This window comes from Pelobates fuscus, chromosome 4, assembly GCF_036172605.1.
Source record: "Pelobates fuscus isolate aPelFus1 chromosome 4, aPelFus1.pri, whole genome shotgun sequence".
NCBI classification, from domain to species: domain Eukaryota; kingdom Metazoa; phylum Chordata; class Amphibia; order Anura; family Pelobatidae; genus Pelobates; species Pelobates fuscus.
In genome coordinates, this window is record NC_086320.1 from 280,456,602 (window position 1) to 280,473,403 (window position 16,802).

General features: G+C 40.5%; 1 protein-coding gene across 6 annotated transcripts in view; it reads right to left on the reverse strand.

Moving 5' to 3' along the window:
- The window catches only part of RALA (RAS like proto-oncogene A), a 227,512-nt gene that overhangs the window by 79,640 nt on the left and 131,070 nt on the right, over nucleotides 1–16,802 (reverse strand). Inside the window, exon 2 of one of the 6 annotated variants that reach the window (XM_063452139.1) lies at nucleotides 3,364–3,398. The exons of 1 other annotated variant lie outside the window; for it this stretch is intronic. The gene's annotated coding sequence lies outside the window, so the exon portion shown is untranslated. 4 more of the 6 variants (XM_063452137.1, XM_063452143.1, XM_063452140.1 and 1 more) reach the window with 4 other exon arrangements.

Here is a 16,802-nt window from a genome sequence, read left to right on the forward strand (position 1 = left end):
AAAAAAACACTATAAAAAAATCTTATATGTTTTTATGGGTTATTAAATTCTAGCATTTCCCAGCACTGCATTGCTCCCTAGCGTACATGAAATGTTGGATGTCCTACATTAAAGGATACCCATCATCGCTATTTTAACCTACGCTCTCTTGAAAGAGCATAAAAAAAAAAGGTCTATCTACATCATGCTAACAAATATATAGTTTGGAAGAAAAACCTATTTAAAAATGGGTTCTACACTTATTTCTCAGTCAAATCTTTGTCATTGACATTCCTCTGTTGAGATGAAGCCAGCGAGTTAGCATCATGGAGGAAGCTTCCCCTGCTTGGGGAAATGGCAAATCAAAGAAGGCAGAATGCAGGGGCGGATTGGTGGTGTTACACAAAGAACATGGCGGAGCTAGAACATGGTAAGGTGAGCTATTCTCAATATTTTACACTGAATGCACCATGTATCTGACATACGATGTGTTCAATGTATTTGGGAGGATTTAGCCATAATTCAAATTTGCATAAAAGGCACACTTTAAGACAGAGCTGATCTACAACAGCTCAATTTGTGTTCCTCAGTTGTTTTTTTTACAACTACAATATTAACCAGCAGCGAGTTAAAGTGCATCACACAAAAAGTGGCACACCAGTGTTTTAAAGGAAGACTCCAAGCCTATTAATCTATAGATCCTTTGTAGTGGCTATGGCATGAGGAGTCCCCAAGAACCCTTGTATTGCAATTTGTCAAAACTATTTTAGAACTGTACATGGAACCCTATGGTGACTATAATGTGTCAGTTTTCCCCTGCAGTAGAAACCAGATATCTTTATTGAACTAAGCCTGGCTGATCCAGGGCCATGCTCATTGGCTGAGAGCACTGAGCTGATGCTCTCAGCCAGCGAGTGCAGCCATGCATGGTCCTGCAGAGCTCAGAAAGCAGTAGCTGCAGGCAATGGCAACCGGTGTCATCCAGGTAACAAGTCAAAAGGTTTCATAAATTGCACTCTAAGGGCAACAGGGCACTCCTGGCACTATAACTATTACACCGGCCTGTAGCAGCTATGTTGCATGGAGTGTTCCTTTAAAACTCTGCTAAAATAACTGGGAACCTACAGAAACAAAATACTGCATTTAAAAAATAATAAAAGGGGGGTGGGGGAGATTTTACAGTATGTCATACACCAAAATATGACGTTATGTAAGCCTGATTTTATCTGTTTCAGTTACAGGTATTTCCAACCATCCATGTTCTTTTCTTAAAGGACCACTATAGGCACCCAGACCACTTCAGCTTTATGAGGTGGTCTGGGTGCCTGGTCCAGCTAGGAGTAACCATTTTTTCTACAAACATAGCAGTTTCAGAAAAACTGCTATGTTTATAAATGGGTTAATCCAGCCTCTAGTGGCTGTCTCATTTATTCTTGAACTTCTTTTGACAACAAAAAACACAAAGAAAATGCAACACTATCTACTTCAAGCATGGAAAGTAAACAATGCAACTTAATGCTTATTGGCATTTGCCAATTTGTTTGTTTTTTTTTCCCTCCTCTTTCATGACGCAGAGATGCTCATTTATCCTGTCCTATATAAATCGCTACAGAAAATGCAGCAAAATTGTGGAGGTTCTAAATAAAATTAAGCATTAAAAAAAATTAAAAAAAAAAAACATAAAAAAAAAAAAAAAAAAAAAATCCCAATTGCTATATCAAAATGAAATATATACATTAATGCACATCATCTAGCCAGCAGGGTACCGAAGCTTCTTCAACATCAATAGAGTGCAATGTAAAACTACAACCTGAGAAGAAATGATCACATAGTATTAGAAAACAGATACCATTGCTACTAATAATATTCAGCTGCAGCACCAACGCATGAAGGTCACATACTTTAGATAAGAATGAAGGCCATTCTTTAGTAGCAGATTCTGATACAAGGCCACATCAATCAAATGTTAGGGATATTACAATCACCTATGCAGTGTGCCTCCTAGGTTTTATTTTTTTTTAACCAGGTTATAATAGAAACCCGAAGAATGGGTTAAAATGAATTCCTTAATAAAACAAGTCAAGAAATTAGAGGGAGAATTGATCTTACCAGGGGTATCAGTGTTTAACAGGAAGCCCTTTTCAAATTCTTTAGAACTATAAGTTATGTTTTTTCAGAGCTACAAATGCTTTCTTGAGGATATAGCCCACAACTCAAAATCTTGTCTATAGGACAAGTTACGCAATATAGATAGAACAGATAAAGTGATGGGAAGGAGAGGCTCTAAACTGAAAAAAGCCGAACCACACCCCATTACTAGAGAATAAGAGGCCTCTGCTTTTAACTCTTTTAGAAGCAGGTGAGTATTTAAATAAATCCTTAACCATTTGTTATATAAAAGGGATGATACAGATAACGTGAATATGACTGAGCATACATAAAATAAGTACAGTACTATTATACATGATAACATTTGAGTTGCAAAATATGAGTTTTATACAAACCATAGCAAGTACAATCCCTCCCCGTCCCCAAAATAAATTAGTAGACAAGGTTTTACATTACTAATATTTAAACTTTAACCCTCACATGGGACAGGGAGTTGACCATTTTTGGTCTCTGTAATACATTGTTCTATTCTAGCATCACAATATTGCTAATGTTTTAATACTATTTTAACAGGCAATGGGTCGAATTTCACTTTTAATAAAGTGCTGTGGAATATGTTGATGTTATATAAATGCTAATAATAACACCCATTCAGGTGTTACATTTAATACAGACAGGCACATTTTCATACACAGAAACTTGCAATTATATGCCGTTTCACTTGACATTAAAATTCATGCAGTGTAGCAAACTAACCTGTGCGGAAAAATAAAAAAAATACTATATTTAAACAATTATTAACTACAGAAGATATAAACCTACACATTTAATTCATGGTGTTTCTTTCACTATCAAAGACAAAAATCAAATCCATGAGTTCATGTATAAACTAGACATGCACATTGATGAAAAACACATAATAATAAAGAGGCACATTATTTGGTTTACAGGCATCCTTTGAAGAAGCCATGCCCACACAATCCCATACCAGAGCCAGATTCCTAATCATTCCAGATACAATGAGTTCTAACAATAGAATCCCTGAATTCTCCAGACAGGTAAGCGCTCACCTTCACACACTTACCCCAGGTACACTCCTATTTAGCCACCATGCAGGATTCCCCCTTCCCCGCAGTAAATCCCCTCGGCCCTCTTCCCATGATGAAGGCACTCCAGTAAACATACTCTATTTAGCCAGGCTCAGCGGCCAGGCATTGTTCTCCGTGACGTAGTATTGAACGAGGCATACTCAGGGGAAAACACTCACTCACTCACCTCCCAGCTCCAGCCTGGACCCCGGCAATCCTATCTTCTTTTTTTTTTGTCAATCGGGATCCTTCCTTTTTTTTTTTCCACACCCCAGCCAGGGCCCTGGTTCCCCCCACCCCGCCTCTTTTTCTTTCTTCTTCCCTCCTCCCTCCTATTTCCACTTCCTCCTTGTCAAGGTGTATAGTTTCCCTCTGTGTAGAGGGATGTGATGAGGTGAGGGATGTGAAGGGCGCAGCAGTCCCTATGTGAGGCCCAGAGGTGCCCTGGAGGAGGCTCTTCCTGCTACCAGCTACTCATCATCATCATGATGGTGATGTTGCTATTTGCAGCGTGAGATCAGACAGAGGCAGTGATCCGCCTGTTTGCTGATGATTTTGCAGCTGTTGCTGCTGATGGGAATCAGCGTGAAGACTGGAATAACCAGTTCTTTTTTCCCCCCTGTTCTCACTGCAGAGCCGTCTGTCCTTTGTATCCAAAGCTGACATAAAAAATAAAATACATGAATTCTAATAATAGGGACTGAATAGTGTCAGTTACAAAGGGTTATCTATGACCCTTTAGAATCTATGTTTTTAACATTTGAAGGTGGCATTTAGCTGGCCAATGGTAATAGGAGTTGTGGGCCTCCAGCTTTGGAGACCTAGGTTACCCTTACCTTACTGCAACTGATAGATTACCAGGTTTGCACAGATATTTGCATAGTGTCAGGATTATTTGACTGCGGTTTATTCACTAAACACAGTAAATTAAAAACTAAACATGCAAAATGTAGCCTAGAAGGTCTGATGTTTGATGCTTAAAACCATCTTCTACACAGTTAAAGCTGTCATGATGAGATTTATTATGTTACTGTATTGTGTGTGTGTGTGTGTGTGTGTGTGTGTGCGCGCATATATATCTAAATATGAGGGCCAGTGTCAGGGTTATTCAATAAACTTCAAATTCAAATATTTAATTTGTAACTATAGATGAGTAAAGGATTTTTTTTCCAGATCAGTTAATTTTGCCTACAATTTGTAATATTGATTTTAATTAGCTAAAATTCAGAGTATAATGAATAAATTCCTATGTACAAACATGGATTATGTATGAAAGTATATATGTATACATTGTGCTAGCTATATTGTACACTATGCAGATATTGTCATAGCTCTTACATTTCTTTTTACAAATCTCAATGAACTGGAGCAGCTGTAAGACCAAATAACACAGATTCTGTACATTATTCTAGGATAATATATCCACGTTTGCAAGAGTTTTGCTGACTTTTGCTTCATGGTTTCCTTCTTCATTCTATAACATGGGGCATAATGCTGTACCATCCCAAGACCCTTATCAGTTCCATGAAACATCTGATGGTGCAGTGCTTTCCTTGACATCATCACTGTGCAGGCATTCTCATCATACACTACAGTAAATATCACACGTCTTTATGCCTGCCACTCACTGCCCATTTTGCACATGTGGAATTCTGTATCTACTGTTCAGTTCCATATGATTCAAATACTCTGATGTTGGCTTTGTTATTCTAATTTCCATTATGGTATCCTTGACTTAAGTTCAACTCACATTTACATTATTTACAAGTTATATCTTGTTGCCTTCTTAAGATCAACTACTTCTGGATTCTCTAGATGAGATACAAAGTCACCAACAGCACAGTACGTATGAAAGTTGTTCATTGGCAGTATAAAGATTAAATATTTCAGGATGAAAAGTAATGATTTTATGAAAGACATGGAGGCGAGTATTGATTTACACTTTCTATACTGTCTACCAATAACAGCAAAGAATACACAACATAGAAAAAAACAGAACATACAGTTACTCCAGCCAATCCATATCTGGTTCCCATTATAACCATAAACACTACCTCCAAATCTTCCTTTTTCTTTGGTGATGCTAACAAAACAGAAGAACATATGATCCAAAAAGCAGAGAACAGGAACAGTTGATAAACAGCACAAGATTCAAACAGCAACCATGTCCAGCAAAGGACAGATAAACAGGAAACAAAACTTCCAGGATACTGGAGAAACGCCCAACTCAGGATGCACCAGGGGCGGACTGAGCAGTAGGGCACTTGGGACATGTTCCGAGGGCCCGGCTAAGGGCCCAGCAAACAAAGTTTGGGCCGACCGATTGAGTCCAACACGCGATAACCGCGACGTCCGAGGGCCCGGTACTAATTACCAGAAGTGGAGGTAGGATCCGGGGGAGCAGAAGAGTATTTCGTCCCTGTACGCATGGGCGCGCAACATCGACGTGCGCTGCCTGCAAGGGTCGCTACTGAAGACTAAATGTTTCAATGATCAGGGGCCCGGTCAGGTGCCGCGGCCCCTTATAAGAGCAACCAGGCCCCTGCACTGTGTAATGCCGCGATGCAGGGAGGTTCCTATGTGATGTGTGTGCACGTTATCTGTATGTTTTAGTGTGTGTGTATCTGTGTGTGTTAGTGTGTGTCTGTGTTTCTCTATGTATGTTTGTGCATGTCTTTGTATCTGTATGTTTGTTAGTGTGTGTATCTTTATGTGTGTTAGTGTGTTTCTGTGTATCTGTATGTGTGTGTCTGTGTATCTATGTCAATGTGTGTGTCTGTATCTGTGTTGGTGTGTGTATGTGTATCTGTACGTGTGTTAGTGTGTCTTTGTATCTGTGAGTCTGCACCTGTGTATCTGTTTTTGTCAATGTGTCTGTGTATCTGTGAGTCTGTATCTGTATGTGTCAATGTTTGTGTCTGTATTGTGTGTGTGTGTAAATATATATATATATATATATATATATATATACAGTGGGACCTCGGTTTACGAATTTAATGCGTTCTCCGGGACGTTTCGTATTGCGAAAAATTCGTAAACCGAAACACGGTTTCCCATAGGAATGCATTGAAAACCAATTAATGCGTTCCGGAGGTGAGAAAAAAGTCAAATAAAGTATTTTATCTGTTCAAAACTCTTTATAAAGTGCACTTTAAAGGCACAAATACTGTACAGGGACATGATTAATCAAGCAATAACATTTCAAACATCCAACTTTATGTTTTAAAACATCACACATCAACACACAGTAAAAGGCATGCAAACAACTAAGCTCAGCTCCCTACCTTTCCACTTCTTGAGATGCACCAAAAAGGCTCCAAAACCTGCTGCAAATGGCTCAAAAAGGCTCCACAATCTGCTGCAAGTGGCTTCAAAAGGCTCCACAACTTGCTGCAAATGGCTCCAAAACCTCTCCAACACCTCCACACTACACACTCACGTGCTACCCACACTTCAGTATGCAGGGGGCGGAGCTATAAACTGGGACACTTGTTTCGTATTGCGAAAAAAATACGTAAACCGAGGCATTTTTTTAAATGAATTTTTATACGTAAACCGAATTTTTCGTTTACCGAGGCATTCGTTAACCGAGGTTCCACTGTATATCACAAATTTGCAGTGATGTTACTACCGCAAAGTATTCTGGGTGGGCATTTGCAAATTAGTTTAACAAAGAATCACATTTTTGTATACAGTTGCAAGAAAAAGTATGTGAACCCTTTGGAATAATATGGATTTCTGCACAAATTGGTCATAAAATGTGATCTGATCATCATCTAAGTCACAACAATAGACAATCACAGTCTGCTTAAACTAATAACACACAAAGAATGAAATGTTGCCATGTTTTTATTGAACACACCATGTAAACATTCACAGTGCAGGTGGAAAAAGTATGTGAACCCCTAGGCTAATGACATCTCCAAGAGCTAATTGGAGTGAGATGTCAGCCAACTGGAGTCCAATCAATGAGATGAGATTGGAGGTGTTGGTTACAGCTGCCCTGCCCTATAAAAAACACACCAGTTCAGGGTTTGCTTTTCACAAGACGCATTGCCTGATGTGAATGATGCCTCGCACAAAAGAGCTCTCAGAAGACCTACGATTAAAGGACCACTCTAGTGCCAGGAAAACATACTCGTTTTCCTGGCACTAGAGTACCCTGAGGGTGCCCTCACCCTCAGGGACCCCCTCCCGCCGGGCTCTGGAGAGAGGAAGGGGTTAAACTTACCTCTTTTTCCAGCGCCGGGCAGGGAGCTTTCCTCCTCCTCTCCATCTTGATCGCGACGTCATCGGCTGAATGCGCATGCGCGGCAGGAGCCGCGCTCGCATTCAGCCGGTCGCATAGGAAAGCATTTACAATGCTTTCCTATGGACGCTTGCGTGCTCTCACTGTGATTTTCACAGTGAGAATCACGCAAGCGCCTCTAGCGGCTGTCAGTGAGACAGCCACTAGAGGATTTGGAGGCTGGATTAACCCTCATTATAAACATAGCAGTTTCTCTGAAACTGCTATGTTTATAAAAAAAAGGGTTAATCCTAGAGGTACCTGGCACCCAGACCACTTCATTAAGCTGAAGTCGTCTGGGTGCCTAGAGTGGTCCTTTAAGAATTGTTGACTTGCATAAAGCTGGAAAGGGTTATAACAGTATCTCCAAAAGCCTTGCTGTTCATCAGTCCACGGTAAGACAAATTGTCTATAAATGGAGAAAGTTCAGCACTGCTGCTACTCTCCCTAGGAGTGGCCGTCCTGTAAAGATGACTGCAAGAGCACAGCGCAGACTGCTCAATGAGGTGAAGAAGAATCCTAGAGTGTCAGCTAAAGACTTGCAAAAGTCACTGGCAAATGCTAACATCCCTGTTAGCGAATCTACAATACGTAAAACAGTAAACAAGAATGGATTTCATGGGAGGATACCACAGAGGAAGCCACTGCTGTCCAAACAAAACATTGCTGCACGTTTACAGTTTTCACAAGAGCACCTGGATGTTCCACAGCAGTACTGGCAAAATATTCTCTGGACAGATGAAACCAAAGTTGAGTTGTTTGGAAGAAACACACAACACTATGTGTGGCAAAAAAAAGGCACAGCACATCAACATCAAAACCTCATCCCAACTGTGAAGTATGGTGGTGGTGGCATCATGGTTTGGGGCTGCTTTGCTGCGTCAGGGCCTGGACGGATTGCTATCATCGAAGGAAAAATGAATTCCCAAGTTTATCAAGACATTTTGCAGGAGAACTTAAGGCTATCTGTCTACCAGCTGAAGCGCAACCGAAGATGGGTGTTGCAACAGGACAATGACCCAAAGCATAGAAGTAAATCAACAACAGAATGGCTTAAACAGAAGAAAATACACCTTCTGAAGTGGCCCAGTCAGAGTCCTGACCTAAACCCGATTGAGATGATGTGGCATGACCTCAAGAAAGCAATTCACACCAGACATCCCAAGAATATTGCTGAACTGAAACAGTTCTGTAAAGAGGAATGGTCAAGAATTACTCCTGACCGTTGTGCACGTCTGATCTGCAACTACAGGAAATGTTTGGTTGAAGTTATTGCTGCCAAAGAAGGTTCAACCAGTTATTAAATCCAAGGGTTCACATACCTCTTCCACCTGCACTGTGAATGTTTACATGGTGTGTTCAATAAAAACATGGCAACATTTCATTCTTTGTGTGTTATTAGTTTAAGCAGACTGTGATTGTCTATTGTTGTGACTTAGATGATGATCAGATCACATTTTATGACCAATTTGTGCAGAAATCCATATCATTGCAAAGGGTTCACATACTTTTTCTTGCAACTGTATATATGTGTGTATGTGGCAATGTATATGTGTGTACATCTCAGCATTCAAACTCCATCCCTTCACACAAATACACCCCTGCATTCAAATATCAACAGTACATACAGATACACCCCTGCATTTAAATATCAACACTACATACATACACACCCCTACATTCAAAGGGAAACACTACACATAAATATACCCCTACATTTACACACACATTCAAAACATGCTTACATTCAAACATACAAACCTGCAAGGATGGTAGATACCCATCTGGCAAAGTATTGTGGTAGTTGTTTGAAAGATGGGGATCTACCTTTTTTCCACCCTTACGATAGGTGCAGGGGCGTATTAGCCGCGAGGCAAACAAGGCATTTGCCTTGGGCGGCATTTTCCAGGGGGCGGCAAAAAAAGCCGCCCCCAAATGCCCAAGGCAAATGTCTTGTTAGCCTTGCAGCTAACAGACATGCCGGCGGGCTGCTGGGCGATCGGGCGGCACTGCCTGGCGGGCGGGCGGCCGGCCGGCGAGGGAGCACTTCCCCTGAGCTGTCTGCTCAGCTCCCTTGCCAGCCGCAGAGTGAGGCTGGGAGGCGGAGCCGGAATATGACGTCATATTCCGGCTCCCAGCCTCACTCTGAGGCGCGCGAGGGAGCTGAGCAGACAGCTCAGGGGAAGTGCTCCCTCGCCGGCCGCCCGCCCGCCCGCCAGGCAGTGCCGCCCGATCGCCCAGCAGCCACTGGACCACCAGGGAGGAAGAGACACCCCCTCTCCCCAGCATTCCCAAAGGTAAGGAGGCTGGGGGGGGGTGTTAAATAAAAAAAAAAGGGGGTTAAAAATAAATTTTAAAAAAAAGTGTTAAAATTTTTTTTTTTAAAAATGTGTTAAAAATAAATTTAAAAAAATGTGTTACAAAAAATAAAAATGTGTTAAAAATAAATTTAAAAAAAATGTGTTAGTGTGTGTCTGTGTCTGTTAGTGTGTGTGTGTGTGTCAGTGTTTGTGTCTGTTAGTGTGTGTGTGTCAGTGTATGTGTCTGTTAGTGTTTGTGTCTGTTAGTGTGTGTGTGTGTGTGTGTGTGTCTGTTAGTGTGTGTGTCTGTGTCTGTTAGTGTGTGTGTGTCTGTTAGTGTGTGTGTCTGTTAGTGTGTGTTTGCCTGTGAGTGTGTGTGTATGTTAGTTTGTGTCTGCTAGTGAGTGAGTGTGTTTGTCTGTTAGTGAGTGTGAGTGTGTCTGTTAGTGTGTGTAAGTTTCTGTTAGCGAGTGTGTGTGTGTGTTTAGAATGCGGGGCGGGGGAAAGGTTGGGTGGGGGTGGCGCGGGGGGAGGGGGGGCGCCTGAGTTTTGTCCTGCCTAGGGCAGCACAAAACCGGGATACACCACTGGATAGGTGGAGAATCTTGCACCAGCACCCTCTCTACTTTAGGTAAAAAAAAAGTGAGTAAAATAACTTTCTAACAGGAGGAGAGTGGGGCTGGGGACCAAAAATGTGTTCTTACAACTATAGTGTTAGGAATATGTTTGTATGTTAACATCTTACACACTATATGCTTATGTAACAAATATAGTGCTCTATTTGCATATGTTATAATCCCCCTGTTAAAATCGTATCCCCTTACTACAGCCCCTAATCACCCAGCGCCCACTAGACAATCTCTATCCCCCAATTACATCCCCTATACACACTACAGCCCGTACTACTCCACTACAGCCCCTGTCCCCACATTAGAGCCATTGTCTCCCCATTACAGCCCCTATACCCCTCACTAGAGTATCTATCCCCAATTACAACCCCTATACCTCACTATAGCTTTTCTCCATGCTCTACATCCCCTATACCACCACTATAGCCCCTATTCCCTGTTAGAGCCCTATTCCCCAACTACAGCCCTTATCCTCCAACTACATCCCTTGGTCCCCCACTACAGCCCCTGTCCCCCATGACAGGCCATAACCACCCAACCCCACACTACAGTCTCTATTTCCAATTACAACCCCTATACGCCTTCTACAGCGCCTTTTAACCCATTAGAGCCACTGTTGCCCATAAGAGCTCTTATCTCCCCAAGCTACGACTCCTGTCCCCCACTGAAGCCTCTTACCCCCCACATTACAACCCTTTCTATAACACATGTATGTGGTAGTGGCGTATATTTGTGTATCTCGCAAGTTGGTGGGTACAGTGGGGCCACACGATCTCCTATTGCCGAGAGGCCCCATGAGTTGTCAGTCTGCGCCTGGGATGCTCCAAACATAGGTGAAAATCTGGTGGACCACGGATCATATCGGAGTCACTCTTCAAAAACACAAAAGAACAGGAGCCCGACGGTTACAAAAGCAATATAAATATTGGAATATCAAACAAAACAGTTTGACCTGAAATACAACCAAATACAACACCAAGGATACATAAACAATGACCAATGAAGCAAAGCAATGAAAACCAGAATAATAGAAGTGGATGCATCTGAGTATGAAAAACAGACGTGTCCACACCCATCTGGTGCATAACCCATTTGACCCAAAAAGCAAGGGTCATGCTCGAAACTGGAGAAAACGGAGAACAAAGAGAGGAAAAGATGTGGCATCTACGTTGTACAATGTTCACTGGAATTACTCTCATACTTGCGCAAACAGAAAACCGGACACAAATCAGGAGTAGATGAAAAAGCTGGCTACGACACTATTCTAATCACAGTCTTGATGTGCCTGGAAATGTTATAAACCACTCTGTCCGGAGTGAAAGGAGCACGCATTGAAATCAAAAGAATGCTCCCTGAAACCCTCTTGCAAGAAATAAGGTAAAGAAAATTATCAGCCTGGCTGATAGCTGACGCAAAGAGAGATCCAGATTAGACCCAAAAAGTAAGAACACACAAGACATGTCCCACGTAGAGGAATGCCGGAGCCTTGGCAGGTGCGAGAGCTGGGTATAGCAGCTGACAAATGAGAGGATGTTGAAACTGGGAGGTAAGAAACTGAAGAATCACCATCACAGGTGCCAAAACGGGATCCACGTCCGTAGCCCAAGCTCACCAAGCGGACCCATAGGATTTTCTAGTTCCAGGAGCCCACGCATTGGCTAAGAAGCCTTGAATACCCTCCAAAACTCTCTGGGCCTTCCTGGGTCCCCTGAAGTACGGCACATCAGAGATCCGCCCAAGATCAGTGGATGGTACCGCCATCCAGATCATGGAGCAAGTCATAAAAAAGCAGAAGCTGGGGGCAGTCCATCATAAACTCTAACAGTTGATGGAACCAGGACTGCATCCCCTAAAATGGTGCATGCAGATCCAATGCGTCCACCTGGCCCCCACCAGAAGAAGGAACCGGGTAACCATGGCAAACAGAGGAAACACATAAAGAAGGTCCCTGCTCCAATCCTGCTGGCAGCTGGGTATTGAGCCTCGAAACAAACAGGTCTATAGCAAACGGAACCCAGAGGCAAGAAATACTGGGGAACACCTCCATATCCAATTTGCAATGACTGGCGTTGGAGAGATAACACAAATTCTAATCCGCGTAAACGTTAGACCTCAAGACGTGCTAGTATGGCCAATTGGGTGCCCCCCCCATATGATTGACATATCGCAGAGCTGAAACGTTGAACATGCGCAGATGGATACAAGAATTGTCCGTGCCCTTCAAGAAACTCAGAATCGCAAAAGACCCAACCAGAAGCTCAGCTCGATGATGTGAAGATGAGCCTTATCCTCCGACCAATGGCCGTCCGTCGACACTCTCACAGTGAACTCCCCAACTGTGAAGGTTTGCAATCCAAGTCCCGGAATCCATCCGAATCACAAAAATGGCGCTGTCATTCCAGACAGAGAGAGTTTGGATCCACTAACAGATGTCGTCCCTCATCTTGTCATCCATAATGACAAAATTCGATCGCTATTGCGGGCGTGGGCCTTCACGAGAGTGTCGTCCGTGTAGACAATCAGCCATAAAGCGATAACTCTTCCTGAAGTGATATTTCTCCCTGCGAATATCATATTTCTATCAGTTCCCACTATCGACCTGTACTTAGAAGCATTAGCAGGAATACATGGCTGTCTCATGGCAGGTACATTTAAAAATCATGTGCATACTTTTCTAAGCTGCATTCACACACTCTCAGCACTGTGCCTTCTATATGCCTACCAGGCCACAAGACATTTCAATACAGACTTTGAAAAACAGTCTTTTAGACTTAAAAGAAAATGTTTTTTTTTTTTAGGCTGAACTATTAATTGAGCAAAATCATACAGACTCCATGTTGTACTGTTTTATACATTAAAATAGTCTCACAATTTGGGCAAAGTCAACATAAGGAACATGACTATTGACTCTTCCTGCCCTCACCAAGAGGCCTTCTCACAGCCATAAGCACAAATGCCCAGAAGCATACTAAAAAAGGCGGTTAGTGGTCCTGCTTGGCCACACACTGCATTATTGCTAGGTGGGAGGAGATTAGACGAATCACAAGGAGGTATGGTAGTAATTAGTAGAGACACACAACAGATGAAAGGCATCAGGACGTGCAAGCATATACACACAGTGTAATGCATGCATACATTATTTTTTGCTGAAAATAAAGGCTGGCTGAGCTTACCATGGACCTGACAGAGAGCAAATTCTCTGCCGCTAGGAATTTAACTACCAACAATTGCAGTGCCAACAATGGGTACTCCAAGTCTTTTTCTGGTTATGTGTATATATATATATAAATATATATATATATATATATATATATATATATATATATATATATATATATACTTGCATTAGGCTTCATATATGCTTTGTTTTATTCATAATGCACTTGCACACCAAAATTGAAATCTGATATATTCTCTAATCCATATCTACCTAAATACAGGTTTTACTCATTATTCGATTAATCTTTAGATCGTGAGCTTGTTAAAACAGGAATATCAGCAATCTATTGTTCCTGTAATTGTTGTAATTGTCTCATTTATTGGTAGATTCTCCCCTTTATAATATTATAAAGTGATGAGTAATAAGTTGGAGCTATACAAATCCCAATTATAATAATAATAATAATTTGATGGAAGAAAGTGCTTGTGTATTTTTGAATTCGCATGGTTACCATTATCAGCTTAAACGTTCATAATAAAAAAATAAAAAAAAGTTTTTTGTCTGATAACATGCATATTTGCCTTTGGTAAAATCCTTGGGAGCGTGCCATCATCAAACATGTTGCCCAAGCCTAAATATGTAACCTGTATGGTAGAAGATAAACTATAAAACATGCTAAATAAGTACAGAATGTTACTAAAAAATAAATAATCCAAAAATATTACAAAAAAGAGAAATGGGGAGCATGTGTATGTTTAAAGTTTTGGGTAAAAAAAGTTTGTGGTGGGTAGAGAATAGGTAAAAAGAGCATGTTCACAAATAGACATTTGATTGGTGGAGCCACTTCTTGGTTCTGGAAAAGTGTACCTACATGCTGGAACAGTAGCATGTGCTGGGATTTTAGAATTTTTTTTCCTTTTATTACATCAATACATTTCTTGCATATATTAATAAAGCATTAGCTATTATATAATGTTTTTAAAATAGGGGTTAATTTTTTTCTTATTGTGTCTGATAAAGTATTTAAAATCAATGTATCTCTAATTACAAACAAGAAAAAATAGTGGTAAACCGCGCCCAAACAGTACAAGTAATAATAAAATCGTATACATACAAATAGTCCTATAATAAGGAATGTATGGAACCTTCAATAAAAAATACAAAATAGTAATGGTGCAGTATATCAGGCAAGTAAAAAGTGGTTAAAACTTTATAAAAGACTAACTCACACTTTGCAGAGCTACTCAGAGCTCTGCCGTATAGCGCCTAGACGGTACAATCCCCGTCTCGGGATGTCAAGTGCTGGTGCAGTGCGTGATCCAATCCTCAGTAGTATATGGAAGAAAATATAGAGATAGGATCCAATAGTACAGCATGTATTGCAAACAGTGTTGGTAAAAAAGGAAAAATATCCTACTTACAAATTTTGGAGCAAATATCTTGCTCTGGTATGTACAGCATACGGTGGTATAATCCCCACCAACGGATATAAATCAGGATGCAGGAAAATCAGGAACAGCAGATAAAATAGTAAAAACTATAGCTTTATTTAAAGTATAAAATATAACAAATATATATAAAATCAATAACTTAACGCGTTTCGCCCGGTCTGGGGCTTCTTCAGAAGTATAAAGTCCAAGTTTGGATAAAATCCGCTTATATAGGGGTTCCTGATTGGTAAAATTAAGTCCTGATGTGTTTTGGCTTCCTACTTCCGGGTCGCGCACGTCGCCCGGAAGTGACGTCATCATGTCGTTCCGTGGCATGCTGGGACATGTAGTCTCCCGCCGTTTGTGTTATATGTAACACAGGAAGTGATGCTAGTGTGGCTCCTGGTGCCTTATGGGGCATGTAGTTCACAGTGTCCTCTTTCACAGAAGTGTAGTTTCGTTACCCGGAAGTGACGTATCGCATTGCATGGTATCATGGGATATGCAGTTCGGCAAAATGCCGATATTGAATTGGAATACACAAAGGGAATAATAAGTAAAAAAGCCAAATGATGTCTCAAAAAACACTTAAGTTGATTATGAAGGGATAAACAAACATAATTATAAATATAGGAAATTATACATAAACAGTAAGAGGTAATTCTAATAAAGGAGACAACAAAGGCATATTCCTACATAGGGGGCAATAGTGTAATACATAAAATGGAGATATGATTAAAAAGTGAAGGTATATATGGAACACATAAACATGTAACAATATATAAAACATGTATAAAAAATACACATGCATAAAGTGAACCATGCATAGAAGTCTTAAAGTGGTACTTGAGAGGTGGTGTAAAAAATATATATATATATATATATATATATATATAATATAAAATATAAAAGAATTAATAAAAATTAGAATGCAGAGAGAATAAAAATAGTGATCCAAGTTATGTACTATAAAAAATTAAAAAGGTCAAACTCTGCATTTAAACCTTTAGGGTGGAGTGTATCTAAAAAATAGACCCACTCCATTTCTTTCTTTCCTAACTTTTTGATTATATCACCACCTCTCCAGTCTTTAGACAATTTTGAGATACCCATAAATTTTAGGTGACGTGGGTCATTGTCGTGTAGCTCAAAGTGTGAAGATACCAGGTGAGTTTTTAGTCCCTTTTCTATGTTGCGGCAATGCTCACCAATTCTAATTTTTAATGGTCTTATGGTTCTACCTACATATTGTAGTCCGCAAGGGCACTCTAGCAGGTATATGACGTTCTTACTCATGCATGTAATTGTGTCCTTGATGTTATAACTTTTATTTGTGTTGTGTGATTTAAAATTAGACATACATCGGTTAGTTTTACTGGTCTTTCTACATGCCACACAACAGTTACATCTAAAAAATCCATTTTTGTGTTTCATAAAATTATTTATTGCTTCAGACTTTTTTTGTTTTGTGTAATTCTGTGTGAGGTGCATCCTCAGGTTTGGGGCTCCCCTAAATACAATTCTTGGACGGTCTGGGATAATCTTTCCTAATATAGGGTCTTCCTTCAAGATGTGCCAATTATTCTGAATTAATTTTTTAATTTGTTTATTCTTATTGTTATAATCAAGAACAATGGGTAATATAAAATCCGTCCCGTTATTTTTAATATTTTTTGTACCATTGTTTTGGGTTAGGAGATCTTTTCTGTCTAAACTCGTAATGTTTTCCAGTGTCTTCTCAATTTGTTCTTCGTTATAGCCTTTTTCAATAAATTTCTTACTCATCATATTCGCCTGTGTCTTATAAGTTTCAGCATCT